Here is a 7,182-nt window from a genome sequence, read left to right as displayed (position 1 = left end):
AGAGGAAGCCAATGACCTCGATGATCCAGCCACCCAGCTCTTGCATTGTGGAAGTTCACTGCTGGGCTTGGATACGTCATAGTGGACCCTCCCTCCAAGCATTGTCCCTTTCAAACCGTCTTTTCCCTGGGGCTGGAAAGATAGCCTTTTCAAAGACCCCTGAAATTGTCAGGAGTCATTGTCAGAGAGGCAGGCGTGATGCTCAGAGAGAGCTGGCCTGCAGAGCCAGGGGAAGATCTTGACGCCAAAGCAGAGCGGACAAAACTCAGGCTAGAAAATGAGACAGGTATTCAAGAAGGGCCCTGTGTCTTTCTACCTTTGTCTCTGTCTGACACAGACTTTTGCTTTTACATTCTCCCTTCCTGATGGTGTCTTGGGGAGCCTAGTGCTTTTAACCTGAAAGCACCTCTAAGCTGAAAAGAACAGTCACCACCAATTCCTCATCCATTAACAGGTTGTCTCTGTTCTTAAGACACAGGCATAACTAACCTGGTTAGACCTGTTTTGTTTGAACACTAACGTGTGGTGTGAGTTGGCCAAATGCAAATGAGCCAATGTTTGTAATCCTTTATTTTATTTTTTTTAAAGGGCTGGGCAGCCAATCAGAAGAGGGGGAAGTGACTTAGGGAATTCCCGGTTGGTGGCTTATTGCTTAACATCCTACAAAATGATTTTAAATTATTGTCCTATGCATTTATCTTCGCTCCCATGAGAGCTCAGACGTGATAAGGCCGCGGCTCCCCATCTCCAGAGGAGCTGGCGTGAGAGCTGCCCGCCGCCTCCTCTCCACTGCTAGAGCCAGAGGATTTCCCACCCAGAATCTTTAGGTAAATGAGGTAAGTCCTCGCTTTTTGAATCGCCTTTTGAACCTGGGATTCAAACACCTGCGAAGCCTGTCTAGAATCAGGTGAAAATAAAAGATCCCCGGAGGGAGGCAGCTGGCAGGAAGTGGAGCTGGCTTGAATTGAGCTTACCTACTAGGTCTTGATAGAATTTGTTTTGAGGGGCAGCGGGGGGCTACTTTGGTTATTAACGGTGAATTTCCTGCTCTGTATGGACTTCAATCACCATGAATTCAAAAGTCCCCACTTCCTTCCCTTCCCCCCTCCCGCTTTCCTTCTATGTGGATAGGGGCAAACTATGCCCCTGGGTTTACATTCCTTTGAGACAAAAAGCAGACAGGGACAGGTGACTGATACTGCTTAGCGAAGAGCTAGCTGGGTTTGGAGCACATGGTCTCACTTTTTACAGGTGTTTTCAGCAGGTACTTTTCCTGACTGAGCAGTAGAGTAAGGCTAGTTCATCTCCCATAGGTTTCAGTGTTGGAACATGGCTGGACCTAGACAGGAGAATATACATCCACACGGGGAACAGGGGTCAAGTGGCCAAGGTGGGCAGAGACAGAGGGAAGAGCTGAGTGCTTAAGGAGGATTCAGTCAAGAAATGAAAGCTCAAAGGAAAAGTTTTACCATATCACAAGGGGACAAAGTAACCCTTTGTTTTTTCCATACTGGGATTCTACGACCAGGTAGGCAGACATGACTCACCAGCAAGAAATGCCTTCAACGTAGGGACTCTTGATTTTGTCTGGACACCAATGAAGAAATGTTGGTCCTAGGGTGGATGGAAATGAGAGCAACTGGGAACAAATTTTCTTGTTGGCCAATAAGAGCACCAAGGTGGGATAGTTGCATTTTCAACATCCGTCTTCGTATGAGATAGCTTGTTCTTAGAACGAAGTGTGAGACCGCTCCGAATCCAAGTCCTCAGGTAGTTCCGCTGGCTCTCTGCACTGGCCTCTGCAATGGGGGAAAGTGAGAGCTGGAGTTCTAGGATTTACGATGGAAGTGCTATCAAGTTCCTATGGTAAAAGGTGAGGATATGTGTCAGCTAGTGTTCTCCCCTGTATACAAGGGAAGTCGGGGGTTGTGGATGGCTGCGTTTCTTCCACGGAGGTCGTCAGAGCAGCAGAGATACACATGGGGAGACTTTCATGGTCAAGATAGCTATGCGCTCATATCAGAAAAAGCTCATAATGGCCTTCAGGGATGGCTGTAACAGCTGCCATTGAAGGTTATCGAAAGCTACACTGGTCTTCTTTGCGTGACCTAAAATCCTGGGACTATGAGATAACCCTCAGTTCCATCTTCTACAAATATGAAGCTATGTGAAATCATGTCATTTTTACCCCCAATGGATAATGGTGTTTAAAGCCCATGCTGGAAGATGAAATAATTTTTTTTTTAGAAGACCACATTTGCAAAATAGTCACTATCACAGGGACCATTCTCTGTTGTTCCAGACCACTTGCAGAAGCATTATAAATGACAATGCTCTGAAGGAACCTCTGTCCTCAAAGTTTCATTACTATCTAAGTGTCCTTCGTCAGGATATTATAAGGGTGGTTGTGGGTATGACAATCTGTTTGGTTCAAGCTTCATTTGTATAAAATATTTCAAAAATCAATGACATTGATTCTTAGGTGCTAAGTATTACCTCTTTTTAAAATTCATGTAAGCTTTTCAAGTGTTTTATTTCTTTTTTTAACTTTTATTTTTATTTACTATTTGAGAGAGATGCAATGAAAGAGAGAGAGAGAGAGAGAGGGAGAGAGAAAGAGAGGGAGGGAGGGAGAGAATGGATGCACCAGGACCTCTAGCCACTGTAAATGAACTCCAAATGTATGTGCCACTTTGAGCATCTGGCTTATGTGGGTTCCGGGGAGTCAAACTTGGGTTCTTTGGCTTTGCAAACAAGTGCCTTAACCACTAAGCTATTTCTCCAGGCCCCTTTTACGTCTCAATATATTTGTGCATTATCATTTTTCGTGGAAGTGCTTTGGGCTTTTCCACTCCCGTGAGCAGCCCCACAGCCACACCCATGATCCCACATCTGAAGGTACCTGAAAGTCTCCCAGCTTGTTACCAGCTTTGTCACGATCCTCTTTCAATACCTTTTTGACTTCTTGACAGTCTGAGACAAAATGGAAACCTAGAGGTTACAATGTTTCCTCAGAGGCACTAGGTTTGCTAGCTAGAAACAGGGAGGTTTCAGGTTGGAAAGTGAGTGCTTTGGACCCAAGTTCTATTCTAAGGAAGAGGAATTCAGCTTCCTGGACTCTTGCAAAGTTTTGTTTCCTTCTTATCTCCTCTTAACCCTCTGTGAATTTGGGGATTCGCACACTGGATCATGTTCACTGGATTATTATTATTATTAGGTTTTTTGAGGTAGGGTCTTGCTGTAGCCCAGGCTGACCTGGAATTTACCATGTTGTCTTAGAGTGGCCTCAAACTCACTGTGATCTTCCTACCTCTGCCTCCTGAGTACTGGGATTAAAGGCATGCGTCACCACGTCCAGCCTGGCTTCTTTTATTTCTGAAAGCCAGATTTAAGAACCCTGTTCCCGATTGCAGCATCAATCTTAGACGCTTGTACGGAGAGGACTCGGTCTCTCCTTCTTCCAGGTTGAGGCATCCTTGCATCCATTCAAACAGACAGGATTTCAAAGACCTGTGGTGTCTGGGGTGCTGTGGGTAAAAAAATACCATACCAGAACCTACTAATGGCCTGGACATTTCAAGAACCAAATACAGTTTCTGAAATTTTTATGACCACACTTTGCTGGTGTTTCAGCAATTTTCTCCTGTTAAGCTTGAGATCTTTGGCAGGGTTGAAGCAACAACAGTCTTTTCTTTTTCTTTTTAATGTTTTATTATTTATTTATTTGACAGAGAAAGAGGGGAAGAGAGAGAGAGAGAGAATGGGCGCACCAGGGCCTCCAGCCACTGCAAATGAACTCCAGACGCATGCGCCCCTTGTGCATCTGGCTAACGTGGGTCCTGAGGAATCGAACCTGGGTCCTTTGGAAATGCCTTACCTGCTAAGCCATCCCCCCAGCCCAACAACAGTCTTTTCTATGGTGGGTGGGGTCCCAACTGGGAGGCACCAGCTGGTATTTAGAGTCTGCATACCCTCACCCTGTCTTTGTTAGGTGACTTTTAGTTTGGGTAAGGCAAATTGAAGCAGAGTTACCCTTTGGACATAGAGGTGTGTGGCTGTCACCTTGCCCAGGTCCTCTTAAGTGTGGTCTCAATAGCTAAAGAGACAGGTGAATAATTTTACTTCATCTGACATTTTCATATCTGGTTTGTTAATAAAATGATTGAAAACGAACTGATTCTTTCTAAGAAGCAGACAATTGTGCTGTTATTAGAAATCGTTATGTTTCTTTACTCTGGACAGGGTTCTAAGGAGGTAGACTGTGCAAGAAATCAGCAGTGCTATTCAAGACAGCTTATCCTGGGATGGGACACATTTTCTAGTTCAATGATATTACGTGGTCAGGAAGCCAGGATGTGCTAGAATAAAAATGTTTATCAATTGTTTAGAGTTACTTGATACGATTTTATTGGATTTCACAGGGGGAACAAGGATATGTGTTTCAGAATCTTCCCTGATGGAGTATTGCTCTGTCTTTGGCCTAATCAGAGCACTGTGTAGTGAAGACAGTCTTCGGGACTGTGCTGGGCACAGCAGTCAGGAGACCAGCTTAAGTCGCGTGGTCTCACAGCCACTTTCTCTGCCTGCCTGGGCTTCAGTTTCCTCTTGCAAATACTCCCTCTTTGCAATCCATTTCAACGCACAAAGTCTGCAACTGTAGTGACCAAGGGCATGTGTGGTGGTGGGCGGAGGTGAGTCTGGGAGAGTGGAGAAAGGGTGACAGACACCCTCCAAGGATGAAACAGGGAGGAAGGTGTGCAGTAGCTTCTTAAATGGTTCTCTTGGGGGTCTTTGGAACTTTGACTAAGATTAGACCCAGGGAGGCACAAGGCACTGTGAAGCCCTCCTCCAGAATGGAAAGAGGGTCTTTTCCTTCTTGTGTACCGTAGTAGAGTTTGGTGAATATGACTGAGGCTTTGCTGGGGGCCTCGATTCCTTAATTATACACCAACTTTCACCCGTTTACTTTGAGGGCCCAAGGCTGGCGACAGTGGGTGATGTGGTGTGGGTTACTTGTAACCACAAGGAACAGTGTGTAAGCGGCACTCAAATGGCGCCTTCCAGAAACCCCAAAGCCACCTCTGGAAAGGTGAACCGTTGGGCTCCCATCCTCCCCTGAAACAACACTGCGTTGATTGTCTGGGAATGACTGGGTAGACTGGAAAGATGCGGCTTCTCTCTCGTAGAGGAAGACCCAATGGGCAGCTATGAAAGCACAGGGCTGCCCTGGCCAGCCTGAAGCCCGTCCGTCCCCTGAGGGCCTCTGCTCTGTATCTGGAGCAGGAAGGACTTACAGCAGGGTCAAGCAGGGTGTCCCATTTAAAGAGGCTCCTAGGGTATTAATTGACCTTGTTTTAAAAGAGACACGCTATAAAATGCTCCTTTGAAAATGATTTCACTAGCACCTAACCACATTCTGTCTTCGGTTTGTTTTACGGGGCCGGGCCCCTTATCATTTAGGTTGTTGGATTTACATTCTCTCTCACCCAGAGCCTCCTTTACTTGTTTCTCAAGGCATCTTAATCATTGTTAAGGATTTTTGACAATTTTATTTAAGGTCTGATAAAAATCGGTGCACCCAAAAAATTCTTTCTTTTAAAAATTTTTTATTTATGAGAGAGAGAGCGAGCGAGCATGGGTACACCAGGGCCTCTTGCCATTGCAGAAGAACTCAAGATGCATGCACCACTCTGTGCACCTGGCTTTATGAGGGTATTAAGGAATAGAACCCAGACTGACCATCTCCCCAGCTCCAAAATATGCTTTCTTATATAACAAATCCCAAAATAAAAAAAGGAACCATGAGGCCAGGCGTGGTGGTGCATGCCTTTAATCCCAGAGCTCTGGAGGCAGAGGTAGGAGGATCACTGTGAGTTCAAGGCCACCCTTAGACAACATAGTGAATTCCAGGTCAGTGTGGGCTAGAGTGAAACCCTACCTCAAAAAAAAAAAAAAAAAAAAAAAAGAACCAAAGGCAAATTTAATAATAGTTTCTCTATTAAACCATTGACTCAGTTATTTTAACACAGCCACTTATTTTCTGGATGCACTCATTCTTCAATGTTATTGTAAAGATGGCAAAGTTAGAATGTCCTATTTACCACATGTATCATGGACCCACAATAAGCAGTTTTTGGGGGTACTAGGCCCTTATTGACCCATGTGTATAGATCTGAGAAATTTTTGTCACTCCATTAGCTGATAATTAACCCCAAGACAAACTTCCTCCAAAGCACTGTAAAGTCCTCTCCAGAATGGGAAGAGGGTCATGGCTTCTTGTGCATGATAATCAAGTTTGGTGAATAAGACCACCTTGCAGAGATGATTCTGGAACCCCTCTCTGGAACTCTTAGACTTCTTCCCCTAGTAAGGCTGGTGCTGTGTTCTGGAGGATGAGGTGAATGGTGTGTGAGAGGGGACAGCTATGTCAGTTCCGTTTTTAGGGCAACTATTAATCAGAGTTGTTTTGTCTTTATGTAGGCTGTAGATTTTTGGCTCTCAATCCAGCCTATGTCTCAACTTTGTTCACTTAAAATATCAGAGAGCAGCTGGTTATGTTCTTAGGTCCCCCAGCCAGAGGTGGAGGATTATGGGTAAGGAGGAGACTTTGACTGCCTGTGTGTCCTAACAGGTGGGGAGCTATGAGATTTGGGGGGCTGGAAGCCACTGGAATGTGGTACTCAGAATACCTAGGTCTAAACTGGGCTCAGCACCTGATAAGTGAGTACTTTGGCACGTTATGTAAACTTTAGCGTTCAAGTCTGCTCATCTGGAAAACGGGGTTAATAGCAACGACTTCACAGGGCTATTATAAGGATTAAATTAGGCAAAGAATGCGAAAGCGCCAGGACAAATGGTTATGAGTAAATAACATAATTTGAAGATTTGAAGCCAAGGAGAAATATTCAATTTGGGTGTTTTCAGTGAGTCCCCACTGGGTTGGAATGAATGAATATTAAGTTCTGGGATTTTTTTTTTATTTTTACCCACAGTGATCAGCTCTGGTTTTACATTTGTGATCTTAAGAAAGGAACACGGTATTAGCTGATGGGCCGAAGGGAAATTGAATGGTCCACATTCTGGAGGACCTCCAAACTGAGCCTCACTCAGAGCTGGCAGCCAGTCACAGAGTAGAGGTGCAGAACCCAGAATGGCCCTGTCTTGTGCTCGGGCCTGATGGCG

General features: G+C 45.1%; 1 protein-coding gene across 3 annotated transcripts in view; it reads left to right on the top strand.

Moving 5' to 3' along the window:
* Nucleotides 1–704: 704 nt before the first annotated feature.
* Ehf (ETS homologous factor) overlaps nt 705–7,182 on the top strand; it is a 46,338-nt gene continuing 39,860 nt past the window's right edge. For 2 of the 3 annotated variants that reach the window (XM_045156882.1, XM_004660817.3), the window contains exon 1: nt 705–836. The gene's annotated coding sequence lies outside the window, so the exon portion shown is untranslated. The remainder of the gene's footprint in view (nt 837–7,182) is intronic. The other variant, XM_045156881.1, reaches the window with a different exon arrangement.

The sequence above is a fragment of the Jaculus jaculus genome, chromosome 8, assembly GCF_020740685.1.
Source record: "Jaculus jaculus isolate mJacJac1 chromosome 8, mJacJac1.mat.Y.cur, whole genome shotgun sequence".
NCBI lineage: Eukaryota > Metazoa > Chordata > Mammalia > Rodentia > Dipodidae > Jaculus > Jaculus jaculus.
Note: the sequence above shows the minus strand (reverse complement) of the source record. Positions and strands in the feature narration are given on the sequence as shown.